Raw genomic sequence first — 24,747 nt, 5'->3', positions numbered from 1 at the left:
AACATGACACACATGTGACAGCTGAGCTCTGTATAACCTCGCTCAAACAACTGATTGCCATTTGCTGTGTACATTGTGCATAGGCAGAAAACTGCCAAACAATGGTGGGGGCAGTGTTATACAAAGCTTATGAATGTGGAGCAATCCATGACAGAAGGTTTATTTGTAATATAGTGATAGTCTCCTGCTGATAAAACAGCAAGTTAAATAAAACTACAGAAAGCAGTCCAGTAAGTCATGCATTACTGGAATTAAGGTATCTGTCTCTACATTATACTTCTCTCAGATTAGAAGTCAACCTGCTTACAGATTCCCTTTTAAATAAGTATATTCCTAATTTCAGTCCAGAATCATAATGAGAACAATCGTGTTGATGCCACATGATGACAGATCTGTTTATATTCCATAATAATCAAAGAATGTAAATATGACATGTGTCTGTCAGGCTGGACCACTTCTAATGTTTCATTCTCCTGCGCTATGTGCTGCAGATCTGTGTGTGACTTCCTATTAGATTGGCTTGGCTACAATCCAACTACACCTACTTTCTGTTTGGGTGACTACATATATATAGAGGGACCTGCCTATCTGAGCAGAGGCTGAACACAAGTTCATTCTTAAAAGCAGATACAAAGGCAGGCAAGGTAAGATGAGCTTCTGGATTTCACACACTACAATGCGCAGCTTGTGTTACATTTCAGCAATTATATGCAGCAGCTCCTATTGAGAAGCAATATTAAGCTTTTTATATGGTCTAATTTTATGTTCTGCATTGTATAATGATTGCGCGGTAAAAGAATAATTCAAAGTATTAACAGAATGCCAGAATTAATTAACAGAGAGTATTAAATCCCTCTATACACAGAATTCATAAATGTACCAAAACTGAAATAAAAGGTATAATATGTTGTACGAGTAATAAGGTCAAATCATGAATATGATATTATTAACACATATACCTTACAATTTCCTGGTTATGGTTTCTAAAGGTAATACTTGCAGCCCATGTCTAGAGCCCTTGATACCATTTTTATTGCTTCTTATGTAGCGTTAACATACTCCATAGTGCTGTACATGTATCGTCACAATTTATGTTCCTGCCTGAGTTTAACAATCTGCAAGTTCTCTAAATCCAAGACAATTAACCCATTATAGAAGCAATCAACGTGTACTTATAATTTGATCAATTTTCTGACATGTCTGTCTTAGTAGGAATCCCCCTGATTCTCACAATCAAGGGGCTTCACCCATGTACAATGTCCTCTCAGGTCCAAGTGCTGAGCTATTCCCATCTTTTAGCTCTGCTGACGGCAGTACCATACTGTATATACCATATACTTAAACAACTGTTTCATTCTTGGAGATGGTATTTGGAAACTTGCAAGGTCTGTGAGTGTTCCTTACTATACATATAGCTGTCTTCTTGTAGTCCTTAATCTTACAGTGCAACATTATGAGACTTCATGAATAGCTGTGCTACAATAGTATATAACAATTATTATTATTAATTAGTTGTTAATAATAATTATAATAATAATAATAAAATATTGTCTTTTCCATAAATTTAATGACCATACAGAGGCTGCAGACCTTAATCTGTCTTCTAACTCCTATTATATTTGCATTATCATGATGTACCAGCAGTCCTATGTAAAAGAGAAAAAATATCAATATCTCAATCAGTGCTGTCAAATTACAAAGCAAATTCTGCTGCACCTAAAAAAAATACAGGACTCTGTATGTATGACCAATTTCCATAAATATTGTTCATTTTGTCATTTTGAAGTGTATTGTTTTAATCTCATTGGATTTAGTTGTTTCCATAATGTACATTTTATTTCAATTAGAGAAATAAAATACGTTTTCTTCCACTGCGGATGAGTAATGGCTATTGCACAGCACCAGGAACTGTGCAGTATCCACACATAGGTGATAAGTATGGTAATATCTCTCAGATAGAACTCTACGGATATTGATAAGCTGAGTAAAAGCTGAGTAAGGATCATTCCTGGGTAAGATGAGGAAGTATTGTACGTGACTCTGAGCACAGCACTAATGGGACTCATTTGCAAGTGGAACCTCCCATGCATAGCTTTTCATATGTTCAGAGTGATTCTGAAACTTGTGGTATAGTATTAGAGAAGAAGCCTTGAGGCATTTGTGGTTGCATGCACAGAACAAACCAGACTAACAATGACCTAGTAATACGTTGTCTTCTTTAAGTGTGCTAAATTTTGGGGGGTATGGCATCAGATATTAAATTACCATTATGCAAAAAATTATTTACAGACACATATACTTTACTAGAGCTTCATTTGTACTAGTTAGTTAAGGGTCACATTCAAGGGAGTAACGTTCATGGCCCATGGGTGGAGGAGGCCTGTTGGCGTCAGTGGGATTTACATCCTCGGATGTGAAGTAAGGTGGAGTGTATTGCTTTGCAGACACTTGCCGGGTCACTGCAAAGCAATACAAGCTGCTGGCCAATCAGAAGCCAGCAGCTGACATTGTCGCATCTGTGGCTGGGGGCATATGGCAGTGATGTCATGCTCTCCCGATGCTTACACACTAAAGGTCAGTTACCAGCTTCAGAAGACGACATAGCATGCCAGAGGAGCGGAGGAAAGGGGAATAGAAACATTTAAATATTTTATGCCCTAAAAAACAGCGGCAGAACGGGAGGTATATACACCAGGATGGGGGACATATATTACAGGATGGGGACATATATGCCAAGATGGGGACATATACAGTGGAGAAAATAAGTATTTGATACTTTGCCGATTTTGGAAGTTTCCCACCTATGAGAAGGGAGAGGTCTGTAATTTTTATCATACAGTAGGTACACTTCAACTGTGACAGACAGAATTCCCCCCAAAAAATCCTGAAAATCACATCGCATGATTTTTAAATAATTACTTTACATTTTATTACATGAAATAAGCATTTGCTGCAATAGAAAAACAAAACTTAATATTTGGTACAGAAACCTTTTTGTGCAATTACAGACACTTCTTGTAGTTTTTGACCAAGTTTGCACATACTACAGCAGAGATTTTGACCCACTCCTCCATACAGATCTTCTACAGATCTTTCAGGTTTCGGGGCTGCCACTGGGCAACATTGAATTTCACCTCACTCCAAGATTTTCTATTGGGTTCAGATCTGAAGACTGGCTGTGCCACTTCAGTACCTTAAAATGCTTCTTACGGAGCCACTCCTTAGTTGCCCTGACTGTGTGTTTTGGGTCACTGTCAAGCTGAAAGAACCACGACCCATTCTCAATGCTCTTACTGATTGACGGCGGTTGTTGGCCAAAATCTCACTATACATGACCCCATCCATCCTTTCTTAAGACAGCAGTTGTGCTGACCCCTTTTGCAGAAAAGCATCCCCAAAGTATATTGTTTCCAGCCCCATGCTTCATGGTTGGGATGGTGTTCTTGAGGTTGTACTCATCCTTCTTCTTCCTCTAAACACAGCGAGTGGAGTTGATACCAAAACGTTTTATCTTGCTCTCAACTGACCACATGACCCTTCTTCCATACCTCCTCTGGGTCATCCAGATGGTCATTGGCGAACTTCAAATAGGCCTTGACATGTGCTGGCATGATCAGGGGAAACCTTGCATGTCCTGCAGGATTTTAATTCATGATTGCGTAGTGTGTTACTAACAGTAATCTTTGAGACTCTAGTCCTAGCTCTCTTCAGGTCATTGATTAGATCCTTCCATGTAGTTCTGGGCTGATTCCTGACCATTGTCAGAATCATCCTTACCCCATGAGGCAAGTCTTGAAGGGAGTCCCAGACCAAGTAAGACTGACAGTCATCTTGTGTTTCTTCCATTTTCTAATAATTGTGCCAACAGTTGTTGTATTCTCACCAAGCTGTTTGTTTATTGGTTTACAATTTTGTCTCTGGTGTCCTTGGACAGCTCTTTGATCTTGGCCATGGGGGAGAGGCTGGAGTGTGTGTGTGAGTGTGAACAAGTGTCTTTTATACAGGTAACAAGTTCAAAGTGGTGCAATTGATACAGGTAATGAGTGCAGAGTAGGAGGGCTTCTTAAAGAAAAAAATAACAGGTCTGTGAGAGACAGAATTCATGCTGGTTGGTAGCTGATTAAATCCTTATTTCTTGCAATAAAATGAAAATTAATTATTCAAAAATCATATAATGGTATGTTCTCGATTATTGTTTTATTCTGTCTGTGACAGTTGATGATAAAAATTACATACCTCTCCAATCTTTATAGGTGGGAAAACTTGCAAAATTGAGTAAATAAAAAACTTACAACTGTATACCAGGATGGGGGACATATATACTAGGATAGGAGACATATATACCAGGGTAGGATACATATTTACCAAGATGGGGTCATATATACCAGGGTGTGGGGACATACTGTATATACTGTATATACTAGGATAGGAGACATATATAGCAAGATGGGATCATATATACCAGGATCGGGAGATTTATAGTAGGATAGGGGTCATATATGCCAGGATGGGGGACATAGATAGGGGACATAAATAAGAATGAGGAGAACATACACTACTCACAAAAAATTAGGGATACTTGGCTTTCAGGTGAAATTTATGTAAAATGTAAAGCGTTTACTTTACAGTGATATTTTAGCATGAAAGTAGGGCATTTAAGTAGAAGCAGGCAATGGTGATTTTGTTATCTCAAACAATTTATTGAAATAAAAGCCAACAATAGTGGTGGGTATACCACCCAAAAATGTTATTTCTCAATAACGTCTCATGTGGCTTTGAGTATCAATTATAGCTTGACAATGACATTTCATGCTGTTGACATGTTGAGTTATTGTCTGCTGAGGCATTGGATCCCATTCTTCTTGAAGGGTTTCCCTCAGGTCATTGAGGTTCTAAGAAACAGATTTTCGAGAGTCTACTTGACAACTCATCTGATCCCTTAGGTTTTCTATGGGATTCAGGTCTGGAGAAAGCGCAGGCTACCCATTTGAGGTACCCCAGGGTCCAGCAGCTGTTCCCTAATGATGCAATCTCTATGAGCTGGAGCAATGTCATCTATGAGGATGAAATGAGGCCTGTGTTGTGTGGCATTCATCATCCCATTCCAAAGAGCATTGTTCACAATGAAGCGGTCATCAGTGTGGGATATGGACAAAGGACATCCACTTTTCGGCCTTTCTGTGACATTTCCAGTCTCTCTATCTCTGTTGCAACCTGCTGATGACACTCTGTGACACTCTAAGCTCAGTAGCCACTTCCATCTGAGAAATTTTGCTTGAAACCATGTACTGTTGATCAATTGTTGGCTATAGTCTTGGTCTCTTGATGTCAAAATGTGAACAATATGATGAGAACAACTGTTTAAAAGCAATTCAATACCCAAAATGTATTGGGCGATTCATGCATCAAACACCTGTTGTGAATTTTTTCCATTAAGCTCCTTGTTAGAGAAAAGTAAATTGTGCAAAAAGTACTGATACATTGAACATTTGGACATGTGCATTCAAAAGTTTAGAAAAGGTTGCATTAAGTTGACCAGAAAAGGTTAGAGAGAATTTTAGGAACATCAAAATATCCCTAACATTTTGTAAGTAGTGTATATACCAGGATGGGGAACATATATCAAGATGCGCCAAGGATTGGGAACATATATAAAGGGATGGGGAACAGCTATATAAGGATGGGGGACATACTGTATGTATGAGGATGAGCCCACAATGTGGAACATGTATACCAGGATGGAGGACTTATATACTAGGATGGGCCACATATATATCAGGCTGGGGACATATATACCAAGATAGGGGACATATATACCAGGATGGGGGACATACATACTAGGATGGGCCAAGGATGGAGGCCATATATACTAAGATGAGGACATATATACCAGGATGGGAAACATATATAACAGGATTGGGAACACATACACAAGGATGAGGAAATATTTACCAGAATTGGGGACATTACTACAAAATGGGGGAGGGGCAACTCATATGTTCTTATAGGATTTAGAACACGACAGGGGTCCATACATCTGACCAACATTGGGGGAGGGGAGGTTCACATTTTTCTCTGGGGCCCATTGGACTAAAGTTACGCCTTTGTTCACATTCATCCTGTGTTTTACACTCAGCAATGTGTTAGGGTTTCTGAGTAAACTCCCCAAATACCTTTTGAATGGCTCACTCAGAGGTTCCATCTGAATCTCATTTTTAGGGGATTTAGATGCAAACTCTGACACAAGTGATCAGTGAAGACCACAGGATAAATGTGAGCCTAGCAGTATCTGAACCCTGTAAAATGTATCTGCTTTTTGCTGGGGTGCCCATAGATAGGAAATTAAAAGGCATTGTGCCCCAGGTGCTTCATACCAGGTAGGTTGCCAACGAGAAGGGTGTCTGAACAGATACTGTGGTACAAGGCTAGGGCAGAGAACTGAGTCTTTACCCAATGAGAGAAAAACCTAACTGAAGTTTTTTTTAATACACCTAAGGTGTTCATACACATGATGCTGTTGTCAACTATCCTGATTTCCATATACAGATGAACGCAGGGCTTGAATGAGCATTCATGTAGTTCCAATGGAGAAAAATCCTTCTTTCCCATGAGAAAGTCTGGTGATCCCCATGCACAACAGATATTTTTTGCTGGTTCCACTGACATTATTGTGCAGGAGGGCTTTAGGTCTCTGTTCACATATTGGGGCTCGTTCCTATGTTGTATACTCTGTTACATTTTGCAGAAAAAAATAGTGCTGCATGCAGTGCAAGTTTTTCAATCTATTCAGTGGACTACTTGGCAGGACCAAAGGTTCCACAAGGCGTATTTGGTATTGTGTATTGGATATGGCATTAAATTTTGGCTTCTATTATAAATGTAAACCACAACAAAGATGTGAACAAAGCCTACGCTGTCTGTGTTTTCTCTAGGTAATCACTACCTAGATATAATCATATTCATAATTGTCATTGAACCATAGGAAATTTTGTAGAAGAACATATGGTGGATGTATGTATTTGACCTGGGGTGTACCATTAGCTTTGAGACTGCAAAAAATATTTAATTTTCTACTTCAATCAAATAATGTACATATTATAAATTTTCTTTTTCATTTTTTTCATGTGAAAACGCATGGTAGCTGATTCATCAAGACTGGCATAGCACATGTTCATGCTTCACTAGTGTTGCTGTGGTGCACAGGGGTGAATTAAGATGCACATACCACTTATTGAATTCAGTGCATCTCCCCTGTCGCATGCACCTCTACGCGCCCTGCCAAACTGCTAGTACAATAAGGGACTGGAGTAGTATTTCTGAGTACAAAACTCTGGTATTTTTCATGAATTTGATATGTCTCTGCTTTAGCTCCATCCTTTTCGGTAGAGCAAATTTTAATTAGTGTGTCACCGCCTGATGTAATCTCAGTGGATCTGGGATCAGAAGGTCACAGCGAATTGTTGATTGCAGATCCACTTTTGTGTCCATTCATCACTTACCATGAGTTGGGGCTTATTTAATTCCATCTGGTACTGAAGGGGTTAAGGTTCATTTCTATCCTGCAGTGATCTAACAGATAGTTGTAATCTCAGCTGCAGCCACACACTTCTGCTATAAATATCCACTCCTCACTCCCCTATTCCGCCTATAGCTCATACCTATGCTGTCCACGTTGAGGGCGCTTGTTTCTGGAGAAGATGAGGTGTCGCTTCTGTTGCAGCTGAACAGTTCCCGCTGAAGACACTGTGGAGTGTTATTTGTTGTGTCTTTCTCCACCTGTTTGTCTTACTTTCCTTGTGTTGTGGTGAGACTAGTGTGTCACTGGCCTTCACTAGCTAGGATGGGTTCAGGGCCAGTGAGAGCCTAGGCACGTGATTATGCACTGGAGGAAGGACCCATCTAGTGACATTATGGAGTGCAGGAATCCACCTCAGGTGAGTGTTAGGAGGTGATCCTGCTCCCCTCTCCCTAGAGCCAGGGCCTTCTGTTGTATTGCTACCCTTGTGTTCCTTCTGTGTTGCGCCCCTCAATGGCAGTCCTCTCATACTTGGCATGACACCTGCAGTCACATCATGACATAGTGTGAATAACACCAAGCATCACAAAATTCTTGCGTGACTCTCTGTTCTGTAAAAATGTGTCAGACTTTTCAAAGCTTTTACACCTGTCTTCTGGCATAAATGCTTTGATGAACTGGTCTCCACAACACAGAAAATATAGGTCCCAAGGTGGCTTCATGAAATCTGTAATAATGTGCTTTCTAAGTGTATATGTATAAACTAAATTGAGGAGCCATGAACAGTTTACAAGGGAGGACTACAGGGTCATCAGGAGATTGATTTGAACACATTGCCATGCTTTGTCAAGATATTATTTGTGCTTTGTGTATGTTGTGTTGTACTATAAGTTGACTTCAACATTTTTGACAAAAATATTAATATATTATGATATTTACAACTACAATAGTCTGGTTGATTAGGCCAGGATACCACCTGAAAGTAGTCTTTACATGGATTTCCATTGGTGACCATTGTGTTGAGCACCACTATTATAAAAGAAGCCTAGCGAGGAGGACCCATTAGCTGCTGTAAAATGTATATATTAGTAAATACTTTCACTCCTATGGAAGTAACAATTCATCTTTTTCAGAACTCTTCGCTATTTCATTCTGCTGTAACTCCTCCTAGAAAATAATACACCCACCTGTGTATTCCCATTCCCCCTGTTGAAGGTGTCTTTATAGTCTGATCTTTTTGGACATTTTGAAAGTGTCCAATAAGTTATTAATTTAATCATACATTTCTAGTAGGAATAACAGAAGAACAACTCAGTGACCCTTTGGATGAAAAGATGCTCAAAAATTATTATTAACACAAATATTTACAAACAAACATATTCAGGGGAGTAGACAGGACCCAAGATATGCCTATCTAAGATGGATATTACCTTGGTGATATGGTCTTGACCCCAGAACCCAGAACCTAGTTCTAGTAATGATATGTTATACCTTGTGGAACTAGTGCAGTATCTGCGAACAGACAGGAGCTCCATGTTGCTCATCAGCCGCTATCTGTGGAGGGTTGCTTTCAAGTAAAGTGATCATTTTTCGTTGTCTGGATGAATACAGTACAATGCATAGTCCAGTTTTTTTGTGGCTGCATTTTAGACCATTAAATATGATCTTGTAAATAAAAACCTACTGGTAAAGCCTTTTAGCAACCATAACAGATAGACGCATGATACAAATGGATACAGACTTGAATAAATAGGTGAAAATTAAAGGCAATCTGTCAGTAGGATCAACTTTCATAAGACATCCATATGGACATGTAAGTCATAGAAAGTTGAATGAAATGATATCTGCAATCCGATGTCTTATTAGAAAACTGTGGATTTCTCTGGAATACAGCGGGTTAAATAAGTATTGAACACTTTTCTAAGTAAATATATTTCTAAAGGTGCTATTGACATGAATTTTTCACCAGATGTTGGTAACAACCCATCCAATCCATACAAGCAAAGAATTCAAACCATATCTGTCCATACATTTAGTGATGTGTAATAATGAGAAATAAAACATTTAAAAAGTATCGCACACGCTTACTGAAATTTATTTAATACTTTTTACAAAGCTTTTGTTGGTAATTACAGCCTCAAGACGTCACCTACATGGAGAAACTAGTGGCATGAATTGCTCAGGTGTGATTATGGCACATTTTTCTACACAAACACTCTTCAAATCCTGAAGGTTCCTTCTATGAACTCTGAGCTTTAGTTCCTTCTATAAATTTCTATTGCATTCAGGTCAGGTGATCGGCTGGGCCATTCTAGCAACTCTACTTTCTTTTTCTGAAACCAAGAGAGAGTTTCCTTGGCTGTGTGTTTGGGATAATTGTCTTGCTGAAATGTCCACCTTTGTTTCATCTTCATCATCTTAGTTGAAAGCAGCAGATTTTTATCAAAAATATCTCAAATACATTTGTCAATTCATCCTTCCTTCAATAATATGAAGTTTGCCAGGACAGTATGCTGAACAACAGCCCCACACAATGATGTTCCCACCTCCAAACTTCACTGTTGTATAGTGCTTTGCCAGTGATTTGCAGTGTCTTTTGGCCTCCAACCATGGTCAGTATTGTGGCTTTTAAAGTGTTCACTTTTGGTCTCATTTGACCAGACTATATTCTCCCAGTATTTCACAGGTTTGTCTGAATGTTATTGAGCAAACTTTAAACGCGTTTCAACTTGCATTTTGATTGGTAATGGAGTCTTGCTTGGTGAATGTGCATATAGGTCAGGGGATTTAGTGCATTAATTATTGTTTTCTTTGAAACTGATTCCAGGTCTTTCTGTAGCTCTCTACAGATGGTTATTGGCTCATGGAGAACTCTTCTGATAATTCTTTTACTCCTCTGTTTGAAATCTTGTAGGGAGCACCCGTTCATGGCCAGTTTATGGTGAAATTATGTTTTTTCCACTTCTGAATTACAGCCCCAACAAAGCTCATTGGAATCTTCAGGAGTTTAGAAATTCTTCTGTAACCAATTGAATCAATATGTTTTGCAACTATAAGGTTGCAAAAGTCTTGAGACAGCTCACTGGTTTTACCATTAGAGATGTTTCTTGTGTGGCACCTTGGTAATGAGACACCTTTTTATAGACCATCAGTTGAACCAGCTTCCTAAATACTGATGATCTCATCTGGTGTCATGACTTGCCATGGCTTTTTGTACCTCTTTTTCTTCAGGTGTTCAATACTGATTCCCTCTGTCATTTCTCATTATTACAAATCACTATACATTTATGGACCTATGTGGTTTGATTACTTTGCCTTTGTGTATTGTATGGGTTGTTACCGACATCTGGTGAGAAATTCATGTCAACAAAACCTTTAGAAATATATTTACTTAGAAAATTGCTGACGCCTTTAATACTTCATTTCACCAGCTGTATGTAAATAGGCTGTTAAAATCTATGGGCCAGACATAGATCTACTCGAGTATCTGCCTCCACATCTTATTTTAAATGAAAGGGGTGAGATATGCTAATTAGGAAAACAGACTGTCAGTCGTATGTGTCTCACACTGGTAATCAGGGCTGTGGAGTCAGAGTCGGAGTCGTGGAGTCGGAGTTCATTTTGGTGGAGTCGGAGTCAGAGTTGGTATAAAATGGACCAACTCCTAAAATATATAATAAATTAATATCGATATGTTTGTGACAACAAAGAAATTGTTACCAAGACACTGGCAGTAAAAGATACTAAAGCTCATCACACCAGCCTGTTTCTCCAGGCCTTAGTGGAAAAAGTTCTGCAAGATTACGAACTCAAAAAAGAGCAGGTTCTTGCTATTGTAATGGACAATGCTTCAAACATAAGTACAATTAAACTGATGAATGAGAACTTTCAGCCATTTCTTTCCAGACTTGAATACAACTTAGCCACATGGGAGCGGACGAGTTTCTCCTTGTTTGGACGCATCAATATATTGAAAATGACTATTCTCCCCAGGTTATTATATCTATTGCATACAATTCCTTCCTACATTCCAGCTTCTTTTTGGGTGGGACTACGGCGACAATTTAGGTGCTTCGTATGGGCATCAAAGCACCCGAGACTGCGATGGGAAACACTAATTCGTCCAAAGGAGGCGGGTGGGACGGGCCTACCAGATTGTCGTCGTTATCATCTAGCTGCAGCACATGCTCGTGTTTTGGACTTAGTCCATAACTATTCTTCGAAATTATGGGTACGCATGGCGACTGATATGTGCCCGATCCCGGTGGGAGCCCTGCTGTGGCTACGCTCATCCCCACTTCCAAATAGCCCAGACATATCCTATACAACAGCCAATACACTGAAGACCCTGAGCGTCCCCTCTATGAAAAAGGAGTTGTTGGATAGGAACGGCCCCCTGTTCCCCATTTCAGGAAACCCTAAGTGCGGTCCGGGCTATACCTCGATATTTCTAGGCTGCCCCAAATCCTGCCCTCTACGTTTATACCATGTGGCCCCTAACGGGGTATTACTGCCACTCAACACGATCCTGGGAGACACTCCCCCCACTCCACGTCATGAATATGAATACACTCAGCTCCAGCACTTTTTTGCGACCATTCCTGTGAAAGGAGCACTGATACGCCCCCTGTCAACATTTGAGTCTCTTTGCCTTACAAAACCTATTATACCACATACGACCTCGGCTATTTACAAATTGCTCTCTGAAAAAGACCTCCTCTCCCTTCCCCCATATTGTAAAGCTTGGGAGTCGGAACTACATAAAACTTTCACGAAAACCCAATGGGACAAATGTTTCTCCCTCTCACGCAAATCAGTCATAGCATCTAAATCACAAGAGACAAGTTATAAGATAATATCGAGGTGGTACAGGGTTCCAGTCACACTTAATAAATGGTTTCCGTGTTGGCGCTGTGGAACGGAATCAGGAACGATGTCACACATATGGTGGTCCTGCCCGACCCTGAACGCTTTTTGGAAAGGGGTCCTCAGGACAGTTCTGGAGGTGACAGGGATCTCAGTCCCACCATCCCCAGAAGCAATCTTGCTGTACGTATTCCCCATGTCCAAATCTAAATATAAAAAATTACTGCTCAGACATCTATTGCAAGCTGTGAAAACAGTGATCCCCAGACACTGGAGATCCTAGACCCCCCCGTCCCTGGAAGAGTGGTTTGCAGAAGTGGCTTTGACATACCGTATGGAGTCTCTAGTTGCCTGTTCCCAGCGGGAAAGGAGTATAGTCACAAAGACATGGTTTCATTGGGAGGCGTTCTTATCTTCTCCCCTATACCGTCATATCTTGACGTAAAGTGCAATGTTCCGTACTTCTTTTCCTTCTCCTCTTCTCTTACTTTCATAGCTCACTCCTTCTCTTTCCCACCCTCATTGTTCCTCTTCTCTCTCTCATGGTTTAGAAATCCCCAAGTTGGGGGACCAGGGTTAGTGACTCGTCTGAACATGAGCTTAGCTATAACAATTTTTTGTCTTTCTTAAGTTGCTACCTGACCATGGGAGTCATTATTACTAGTAAATCCTTGTAACGTAGCATGTCAGATTGCTACATTGCTAACATTACACCTATCTTAATCAAATCTACACCGAACTGCTATGTTAAATCTCATTTTGTAAGTGATTGAGTATTATTTTCTCTCTAATGTTTTTCATTTTGTATTTTGATGATTTGAAAATCAATAAAAAATGTATTGTTTAAAAAAACCTGATGAATGAGAGTAATGAACAACAGCTAGAAGAAAATTTAAGATTCAGTATGTTTGAGATGGAAGGCCACAGTGCTGTTCATGTAACTGAGGAAGAAACAGATATTACAACAGAAGAACAGCAAAATTATACTTTAGAATTAGATGATCTTGTTGAAGCTGCTTCAAAATACTTTCATATTCATCAAATGAGCTGTGTTGTGCACACGCTGCAGCTGGCAATAAGAGATAGTCTGCAAGAGGGACATGCTGGAAATCTGATTGGAAAAGTGAGGAAATTGGTTATTGCTGCTAGAACCCCTAAAATTGATTCCAACTTAAAGAGACATTCTGGGAAAGGGGCAATTGTCGATCAAGCCACTCGGTGGGGCAGCACTTATTTAATGATTGAGTAATTGCTTGAACTAAAACTGTTTCTTATAGATATGGCGAACCCTCAGGTAACCCTAAATGAAGGTCAATGGACATAGGTGGCTGAATTGAAGGAATTGCTTAATCACCCATTTACCGTGACTATAAAAATTACAAGCTAAGGATTAACTCCTGGCATTTTCATACGGGAGTGGAAGACCTTGCTATTTTGCTTGTCCCAAAGAGGAGGTTTAATCGCAGATGGCATTTCTGCTTCAATGAAATGGAGAGAGAAACAGCTATTGGAAAATAAAATTCGTCTGGCAGCTGTTTATGTGAACCCAAGTCATCGTATACTGCTTGATGATCAACAGCTTACTAAAAGAAAAGAAGCTCTGACTGAGGTAGCAGTTAGGATGAGTGGCCTACAGGACTGCCAGGTGCAAGAGGACTTGGGGCCTGACAGTGCTACTGCTGCCATATCTTCATCCTCATCAGATGAGGAGTTTAACTTTGACAAGTATTTGGATGACATGGAGCAGGCAAAGCATTGCCGCAAGGAAAAAAAATTTCACTTCGTCTCCTATAGCAAGCAGATTGACCATATTCCAGCAACATTTTTTACTTGCTCTCAAAGAAATGGAAAAATTCAACCATTCATCAAAACTGACTGTTCATGAGGCAAAACCTTTATACCCAGAAATTGTTAGAGATGTTGCCCATGTGGTTACGGCTTTGCCTCCAACCCAAGTTAGTGTAGAGAGGTTGTTCTCTAGCCTTAACATTATTAGGTCAGATTTGAGGTCATCTATAAAGGAGGATCTGATGGAGGCAATTCTATTTCTTAGAACAAATTCATACACTGCACAAATGTTATTTAGTAAGTTTTTGTTGAAAACTGTTTTCTGCCACTTACATAGTTTATTACATAGTGTTATACACTGTATATATATATATATATATATATATATATATATATATATATATATATATGTAATAAATAATATGTAATCTATATTACATAGTGTATCACATAGTTACAATTTATTACAGTTTTGTGTTCAAAAGTTGTATTCCAATAAATATATTTTATGTTCTATCCAAATATCTTGATTATTGTATCATAAAGAGGATTAAATGTCTGATGTTCACATTGTACTACAATAAATTTTTCACTTAAATATAAGCAATATATGTGGGAGTCGGAGTCGTGGAGTCGGAGTTGGAGTCGGTGCAAGGGAAATTGAGGAGTCGGAGTCGCAGGTTTGGCTTACCGACTCCACAGCCCTGCTGGTAATGCCCCCTTTCATTTAAAATAAGCCATGGAGGAAGATAATAAAGCGGATCTGAGTCTTGTCCATAGATCCTAACAGCTAATTTACAAATAAGAAAAACGTAGATTTCTATTTCAATAAGACATTGGATCACCGATAACAATATATTATTTTATTCAACTTTTTATGATGTGCTTGCCCATTTAGATGGCTTAGGAGGGTTCATACTTCTGACAGAATCCCTTTAAGGCCTTGTGCCCATGGTTCATTTTTTGCGTTTTGTTTTTAGCATTTTTCCTTGCTTCTTTTAATCAATAAAAGCAATGAAAAAGCATCCAAGCAAAGTCTATGAGAGTCCTGACTTGCTGTCCCCATGTTGCTTCTTTTCTCCTTGCAGTTTTTGTTGCTGAAAAAAGAAGCAGCATGTCAATTGTTGCTGCATTTTTCCTGCTTTTTTGCCCAATTGACATCAATGGAGTCAGTGAAAAACGCAGGTAAAAGCGTATGTGTAATGCCCACATTGCGTTGCTTTTTTGTCCTCATCACGCAGTCTTTACCTCGGGACCTACTGCAGGAAACTCCGGTGATATCACAAGGTGAATCGAGTTCATGCCGGCGGATCACTGGGGTTTCCTGCAGATCCACCAGCATGAATTCAGTCCACGATTCCCTGCCTCAAGGGCACCTATGTAACTGGAGTTCTCTCCAGCAAGGTCCCATGGTAAAGACCACGAAGCCTAGGTGCAGGGAACCCCAGTGACATCAGAAGGTGAATCGAGTTCATGCTGGTGGATCACCGGAATTCCTGCAGATCCGCTAGCATGAACTCGATTCACCTTGTGACGTCACCAGGTTTCCCTGCACCTAAGCCTCGCAGTCTTTAAAGTGGGACCTTGCTAGAGGGAACTCCAGTGACGTAGGTGCCCTGGTCTGTGAGGCGATTCATACCTCAGTAACCCAGGGTCGTCATGGTGATGACCCAGGGTTACCATTAGAGTTGAGCGCGGTTCGCGGTTCGAGGTTCTCCAGTTCTAGGCTCGAGTGATTTTGGGGCCTGTTCTAGATCGAACTAGAACTCGAGCTTTTTGCAAAAGCTCGATAGTTCTAGAAACGTTCGAGAACGGTTCTAGCAGCAAAAAAACAGCTAATTCCTAGCTTGGTTTCCGCTGTAATAGTGTAAGTCACTCTGTGAATCACACTATTATGACATTTCAGTGTATAGTGTGCGTGAACAGCGCCTTCAGATCACTGCTGTTTCTATAATGGCGATCGCCATTTTTTTTTTTTCCTTGTCTTCCTTCCCTAAGCGCGCGCGTGTAGTGGGGCGGGCCAGCATGTCAGCCAATCCCAGACACACACACAGCTAAGTGGACTTTTAGCCAGAGAAGCAACGGCATGTGTGATAGGATGTCCATGTCACATGTCCCTGCATTATAAAACCGGACATTTTCCTCCTGGACGCCATTATCTCTTCTGCGTCTTTGGTGTCAGACATCACTGTCGCAGCTCTGTCCTCCTGAGTCCTATCGCCGATACAGCTGTATGCGCTCCATACACAGCGTTAGACAGCTTAGGGAGAGCACTTTCTATCAGTCCTTTTAAGGGCTCAAACCGGTAGGGTCAGAGACATAGGTGGCAGGTCCTGAAAACAGCGACAGCGTCTGTGTAGCAAAGGTCAGGGATTTCGTCGCTGCATTTCACCATTAGGAGGGAATAGAAAGGCAGGCTTCCATTCCTCTACCCAGAGCCCCACAATCCTGGCACTGTACCCTCCTGTCCTCTGCACACTCCAACTCTTTTTAACTAAGCCATTATGCTAGCAAACAGTCAGTGTACCTAGTGGCATCCTAAACGTGGCTATTGGACTTTTGTGTAGTCACAGTAGTGCAAAGATATTTGCAGCACGTCTGCCTGCATTGCACACTCCAACTCTTTTTAACTAAGCCATTATACTAGCAAACAGTCAGTGTACCTAGTGGCATCCTAAACGTGGCTATTGTACTTTTGTGTAGTCACACTAGTGGAAAGATATTTGCAGCACGTCTGCCTGCATTGCACACTCAAACTTTTTTTAACTAAGCCATTATACTAGCAAACAGTCAGTGTACCTAGTGGCATCCTAAACGTGGCTATTGTACTTTTGTGTAGTCACACTATTGTAAAGATATTTGCAGCACGTCTGCCTGCATTGCACACTCAAACTTTTTTTAACTAAGCCATTATACTAGCAAACAGTCAGTGTACCTAGTGGCATCCTAAACGTGGCTATTGTACTTTTGTCTATTCACACTATTGTAAAGATATTTGCAGCACGTCTGCCTGCATTGCACACTCCAACATTTTTTAACTAAGCCATTATACTAACAAACAGTCAGTGTACCTAGTGGCATCCTAAACGTGGCTATTGTACTTTTGTGTAGTCACACTAGTGGAAAGATATTTGCAGCACGTCTGCCTGCATTGCACACTCCAACTTTTTTTAACTAAGCCATTATACTAGCAAACAGTCAGTGTACCTAGTGGCATCCTAAACGTGGCTATTGTACTTTTGTCTATTCACACTATTGTAAAGATATTTGCAGCACGTCTGCCTGCATTGCACACTCCAACTTTTTTTAACTAAGCCATTATACTAGCAAACAGTCAGTGTACCTAGTGGCATCCTAAACGTGGCTATTGTACTTTTGTGTAGTCACACTAGTGGAAAGATATTTGCAGCACGTCTGCCTGCATTGCACACTCAAACTTTTTTTAAGTAAGCCATTATACTAGCAAACAGTCAGTGTACCTAGTGGCATCCTAAACGTGGCTATTGTACTTTTGTCTATTCACACTATTGTAAAGATATTTGCAGCACGTCTGCCTGCATTGCACACTCCAACTCTTTTTAACTAAGCCATTATACTAGCAAACAGTCAGTGTACCTAGTGGCATCCTAAATGTGGCTATTGTACTTTTGTGTAGTCACACTAGTGGAAAGATATTTGCAGCACGTCTGCCTGCATTGCACACTCAAACTTTTTTTAACTAAGCCATTATACTAGCAAACAGTCAGTGTACCTAGTGGCATCCTAAACGTGGCTATTGTACTTTTGTCTATTCACACTATTGTAAAGATATTTGCAGCACGTCTGCCTGCATTGCACACTCAAACTCATTGTTACTAAGCCATTATACTAGCAAACAGTCAGTGTACCTAGTGGCATCCTAAACGTGGCTATTGGACTTTTGTCTAGTCACACTATTGCAAATCTATGTGCAGCACCTGTGCATGTCACCCTCCTGCTCTGTTTTTAATAAGCTATAATGATAGCAAAAAATACTGCCATTTAGTGGCATCATAGAACTGGCTGTTGTATTCCATTAGTGCCCCACTGGTGCCAAGCTATTTCTAGCACCTGTGCATGACACCCTCCTGCTCTGTTTTTAATAAGCTATAATGATAGCAAAAAATATTGCCATTTAGTGGCATCATAGAACTGGCTGTTGTATTCCATTAGTGCCCCACTGGTGCCAAGCTATTTCTAGCACCTGTGCAGGACACCCTCCTGCTCTGTTTTTAATAAGCTATAATGATAGCAAAAAATACTGCCATTTAGTGGCATCATAGAACTGGCTGTTGTATTCCATTAGTACCCCACTGGTGCCAAGCTATTTCTAGCACCTGTGCATGACACCCTCCTGCTCTGTTTTTAATAAGCTATAATGATAGCAAAAAATACTGCCATTTAGTGGCATCATAGAACTGGCTGTTGTATTCCATTAGTGCCCCACTGGTGCCAAGCTATTTCTAGCACCTCTACATGACACCCTCATGCACATTTTGCTACGCTAATGTTATAGCAAACTCAGGGAATTCATTGCTGCATTTGATAGTTCAGAGGGATAGAAAGTGAGGCTTCCTTTAGCTTTTCCTTCTGTTCATAGACAGCATCTCCAAGTTCACACCCGAAGAGCAATTTCTCCTCCACGTCTAAGTGTGGAGAGGCAGCTAGTGCGCATGCGTGTGCCGATTTACCCCAGCTGCAGCCTAATTACAGTGTTTCGCCTAGTGAGTATGCTCAGCCTGACTGTGCCATTCCTGACGCTAAGTCTTCATTTCGGGATACAGCGCATGCTCCCACACTAAGTGTCAAAAGCCTCTTTGCACAGGTACTTGCATTCCGTGCCGGGTCTAAGTCCTGTTTTGTGCCTAGACACCATGCTCAGAAAAAGGAGAAGAAGGCAACCGCACATGAATCAAATGCACACCGATAGTAAAAAATATATAATTTGCCTTTATTGTATATCAATATTTAAAACCATTTAAAACCAGAAATACAAGGTGAACATGCAAACAAGAGGTGAGGTCGGTTCACCCTGGGCAAATAATAAAAATAACAGCATTACATAGGAGATGGTAAAGATAAATACATAAGTAAGAAATAAATAACCAAAGTTTAGATGCTGTAAATGATGCCAAATAGAAATGCTGAAATGTACCCAATGTTTGATCTAGACACCATGCTAAAGCTGATAGTCTTTTTTCAGAGACTGTATTTCATGCTACTGAGCATGCTCAGGCACTTACTGCATCAGAGACTAGGTACGGTAATGAACTCTTTGGCCCTGCCCCTGATGTGGGGGTCCCATATAGACCACAGGGCATCAGGTGTCCTCCCAAATGGCTTGCAGAGGCCCACCCCTATGACTTGTCACCGCATTATTGATGGTCAGACGATGGCTGGTGAGGTGTTTGGGTCATGGCAGCCATGAGGTCATCATTGAAGTTGCGGTTCCAAATAGGATGCTAGTTATGCCACTCATGACGTGTCACTCTACTTTTGTCTCCAGGAGGTGCATTGTGGTTCACCCTGGTTTGGGGCGGACCCAGGTTATAAAAGGGGCTGGAGCCAACAAGGAGGTGCGCAGTCTTCTATTATGCTCCGAAAGAGCACACCTCCATGTGTTGAACCCATTGCGGCTTTAGGCCAGAGGTAGGCAAGGATAGGGTGTCGATGCAGGCCACCACCACAGTTGGTAACGCAGAATGGTTAAGACCAGCTCCTGTCCTACCAGTCCTGCTTGTGCAGCCCAGTGGCATTAACAGGCCTGCTGCTGCTGATGCGCCTGCTGTCCACAGGTGTGCCCCTACGCACACGGTCAGCGTACTCAATGGCCCCTGTGTTGTTAACAGGGAGTTCCTGGGCTGGGTGGGCATGTGGACCCTGTGACACTAACAGGGCTCCCAGTCTACAGATCCGAATGTCGTCTAACTCGGTTCAGGCTACTATTAGTTTCATAGCCACACAGCTCTGTATCCTCCACCAAACCTTCCAGTTGCCAACCTCTCCTTTTCCAACTGGGAGCACGGTGGACACTGACTGCTGATGGGGATATATACCTTTCTCTTTCTTTTCTTATTAATTTTCGTTATATAGCGGTAACATAGTATATACCACTTTATCCAAATCTGCCAGTCCCACCGTAACAGATGGTGTTTCTTCAGCAAATGTTACTGTTGCTTAACCACCAAATCCACGGACCAAAACTTTTTCCCCTTTCCAACACACCTGTTCCCCTTTCCACCAGCATCTGTCCTTTTTCAACTCATTTTGGTATATGACCAAAAGTGCAACTCTGCAGGGACACCGTACTCAACGCCATCTCAGCACAGCAGCCAGCCCTCGGTCCCTCAGATGTGGACAAGTAAAAGACCATTTCCTCCTATCCATGACAAAGCGTTGAGATTCACTCTGTGCAGCACTGGTGTTTAGTGGAAAAGTAGATCTAAGATTGCGTACCACATTCTGCAGATACTCCTGTATACGTGCGTCCATTTCTATGGCAGGAATTATTTTGCCAAATTTTGTCTTGTACCGGGGATCTAACAGTGTGGCAACCCAGTATTCTGGATTACTTTGAATTCGTACAATCCGAGGGTCATGTTGTAGGTAGTGCAGCAAGAAGGCGCTCATGTGTCTTGTGCATCCAGGAGGACCAAGTCCTTGGTGTGTTGGTGGCAGAGACGTGAGAATCGTGCCTCCTTCCTCTGCCCTCTCCCCACAACCTCGCACAACCGAAATGTGAGCAAGCTCTCACTCATCTGCTGAGTCTTCCATGCCCATCGCCAGTTCGTCCTCCATTTCTTCATGGGCTCCTGCACCTTCCTCAACACTTTTTGCTGATACTATGTGCCCTTGTTAATCCCTCTCCCTCACCATGACTGCCGCATAGGTGCCGCTGACCATCTGGACCTCGTAGATCTTGTTATCCCTTCCGCATATGACTCCTCCTGTACTTCCTCCCCTTCCTCTTGTCCCAACACCTGACTCCGAATAATAATTACAGTGTGCTCCATCCTGTAGATGACCAGAATTGTCACGCTGAGAATGACATTGCCAGTGCTAAACATCTTCGTCGACATTTGTAAACTGTGTAGCAGGGTGCATAGGTCCTTGATCTGACACCACTCCAGCAGCGTGATCTGCACCACCTCTGGATCAAGTTAGCCCAGGCTATATGTCATAACGTATTGCAGCAGGGTTCGGCGGTGCTGCCACAAACGCTGCAACCTGTGCAGATTCAAATTCCTGCGTGTCGGCACATCGCATTTCAGGCGTTTAACCACCAGACCTAAAGACTTCTGTAGCGACGAAAGTTGTTGAGCAGTTGTTGAGCCATACAAGGCACGTGTGTCACATTGCCCTGACGATGGCCCGCAGCCAGGTTTGCATCATTGCCGCACACGGCTGTTAAGTCACCAACGGAGTCCGCTCCGTCAATTTGTACTCCGGTCGCCAGGTGACAACGTGTTCCTTTCATGAATAGTGCTGATGATGGGAGAGGAGTCGATGCCAGCGGTGCAGGTGGACGCAGGTTATGCTCACCCACTGGGCTGCATTACCTTGACAGATGCAGAATCTCTGGCTGAATGTAGCTGGTGGGTATCTCACAGATGAAATACCATCATTCAGCTACAACCAATGGGAAGACACCACACCCTTTTTTATGCCCATCCTGTCTGCAGACGACTGCCAGACATAGCTCTGCTTTTACCCCCAGTTCAGTTTTATGATTTTGTGTGCTTGTTACCTGACTACTTTTCCTGCTTGCTGTTTATGTACCTTGTTGGCCGATCCGCATTTCACCTCTGCTTGTTTTCTGATTAAGTCCTGGCCGTCCCATTCTGTTCCTGTTCCTCAATTAATGTTTTGACCCTGCCTGACTACTATTCTCTGGAACTGCAGCCTTCCACAGGTATTAATCACCTTGGGCCCTGTGCAATTCCTAATCCCTGTATAGGGGTTAAAGGGTTTCAGGGTTCTAGGGGTCCTGCTTGGTGAGTGGCTTCCCTCTAGCCTATCATTTACAGCCCATCTGAGTGTGTGGATCAAGCAAGGCGTTACACCGTGCTCTCTGCAGAAGGCCATGTGGGCCAGGATAGTGCTTTAAAAATTGCTGGACAACCAGGTTCAACACGTGAACCACACAAGGCACGTGTGTCACATTGTCACAGCGAAGGGCCGCACCCATGTTTGCATCATTGTCGCACCCGGCCTTCCCTGGCTGATGGTTGAGTGGAGACAACCATTGATGAAACTCGGTCTCCAGAGCTAACCGTCCACAACTTCTCAGCGGTGTGACTCACATTTCCCATACATTTCAAAGTAAAACTTTGACCGCCTGATGGCATTGAGCTCTGCTGCCAGCATAGTAAGGAGGTGTGTGGTAGTCCTTGTGTGCAGTTACAAGGAAGGGTGGCCTGACCACACAGGGTTTGCGCCAAGGTGGAGGACCCACACGAGGTTGAAGAGGCAGAAGCAGTGTATTAACTTCTACATACAGAAGAAGGATTGAAACAACTCGTGGGGACGGCAAGACTTGTACAGCAGACCCTTCTCCATCTCTCCCCACAGTAACCCATTGCCCAGTCAGCGACATGTAACGCCCCTGTCCATGCTTACTGGGCCAATTATCTGTGGTGAAAAGCACCCTGTCACACAGAGTTTCTCAAGGAATCAGTGATGTTTAGTGCGACATGCTGGTGTAGCGCGTGCACGCCTTTGTTGGAGAAGGAGTGGCGCCTGGGCATCGGCTCTTGGGGCACTGTGATGGGCATAAGGTCTCGAAAATCCTCGGTTGAAAAGGTTGGAAAGCCAGCATTTTGGTAGCCAACAGTTTCCAGATGCTGAAAGTCAACCTCTAAGCCATGTCATGCCCTTCTAAAAGCATGAAAAACACAGCGCGGGGACCCCAACCACAGTCTCCCTCGTTTCCACTAACTGGGCCACACACACCCCACTTGACTGGCATCGGTTGAGCCCCCTTTTGAAAATGAAAAAGATGCTTTGCATGAAGCACTCTCAAAAATACGCGTGCCTTTCCCGTCCCCTGGCTGACCCAGGGGAAGAAAAGTCCTCTGAGAGCCATGACTTGTTCATCTTGGTTCTTTTAGAAACACAGCGAGGGGACTCCAACCACAGTCTCCCTCGTTGCCACTAACTGGCCACACACACCCCACTTGACTGGCATCGGTTGAGCCCCCTTTTGAAAAAGAAAAAGATGCTTTGCATGAAGCACTCTCAAAAATACGTGTGCCTTTCCCGTCCCCTGGCTGACCCAGGGGAAGAAAAGTCCTCTGAGAGCCATGACTTGTTCATCTTGGTTCTTTTAGAAACACAGCGAGGGGACTCCAACCACAGTCTCCCTCGTTGCCACTAATTGGGCCACACACACCCCACTTGACTGACATCAGTTGATGCCCCTTTTCAAAATGAAAAAGATGCTTTGCATGAAGCACTCTCAAAAATACGCGTGCCTTTCCCGTCCCCTGGCTGACCCAGGGGAAGAAAAGTCCTCTGAGAGCCATGACTTGTTCATCTTGGTTCTTTTAGAAACACAGCGAGGGGACTCCAACCACAGTCTCCCTCGTTGCCACTAACTCGCCACACACACCCCACTTGACTGGCATCGGTTGAGCCCCCTTTTGAAAAAGAAAAAGATGCTTTGCATGAAGCACTCTCAAAAATACGCGTGCCTTTCCCGTCCCCTGGCTGACCCAGGGGAAGAAAAGTCCTCTGAGAGCCATGACTTGTTCATCTTGGTTCTTTTAGAAACACAGCGAGGGGACTCCAACCACAGTCTCCCTCGTTGCCACTAATTGGGCCACACACACCCCACTTGACTGGCATCAGTTGATGCCCCTTTTCAAAATGAAAGAGATGCTTTGCATAAAGCACTCTCAAAAATACGCGTGCCTTTCCCGTCCCCTGGCTGACCCAGGGGAAGAAAAGTCCTCTGAGAGCCATGACTTGTTCATCTTGGTTCTGTTAGAAACACAGCGAGGGGACTCCAACCACAGTCTCCCTCGTTGCCACTAACTGGGCCACACACACCCCACTTGACTGGCATCGGTTGAGCCCCCTTTTGAAAAAGAAAAAGATGCTTTGCATGAAGCACTCTCAAAAATACGCGTGCCTTTCCCGTCCCCTGGCTGACCCAGGGGAAGAAAAGTCCTCTGAGAGCCATGACTTGTTCATCTTGGTTCTTTTAGAAACACAGCGAGGGGACTCCAACCACAGTCTCCCTCGTTGCCACTAATTGGGCCACACACACCCCACTTGACTGGCATCAGTTGATGCCCCTTTTCAAAATGAAAAAGATGCTTTGCATGAAGCACTCTCAAAAATACGCGTGCCTTTCCCGTCCCCTGGCTGACCCAGGGGAAGAAAAGTCCTCTGAGAGCCATGACTTGTTCATCTTGGTTCTTTTAGAAACACAGCGAGGGGACTCCAACCACAGTCTCCCTCGTTGCCACTAATTGGGCCACACACACCCCACTTGACTGACATCAGTTGATGCCCCTTTTCAAAATGAAAAAGATGCTTTGCATGAAGCACTCTCA

At 42.5% G+C, this 24,747-nt stretch overlaps 1 protein-coding gene across 1 annotated transcript in view; it reads left to right on the top strand.

The window, feature by feature from the left end:
* The first annotated feature begins 583 nt into the window (after positions 1-583).
* The window catches only part of LOC142243190 (cytochrome c oxidase subunit 4 isoform 1, mitochondrial-like), a 209,394-nt gene continuing 185,230 nt past the window's right edge, over positions 584-24,747 (top strand). The window contains exon 1 of the mRNA XM_075314830.1: positions 584-644. The gene's annotated coding sequence lies outside the window, so the exon portion shown is untranslated. The remainder of the gene's footprint in view (positions 645-24,747) is intronic.

Source organism: Anomaloglossus baeobatrachus, chromosome 6, assembly GCF_048569485.1.
Source record: "Anomaloglossus baeobatrachus isolate aAnoBae1 chromosome 6, aAnoBae1.hap1, whole genome shotgun sequence".
Classification (NCBI taxonomy): domain Eukaryota; kingdom Metazoa; phylum Chordata; class Amphibia; order Anura; family Aromobatidae; genus Anomaloglossus; species Anomaloglossus baeobatrachus.
The sequence above is the reverse complement of the archived record's forward strand: the minus strand, read 5'-3'. Positions and strand labels throughout refer to the sequence as shown.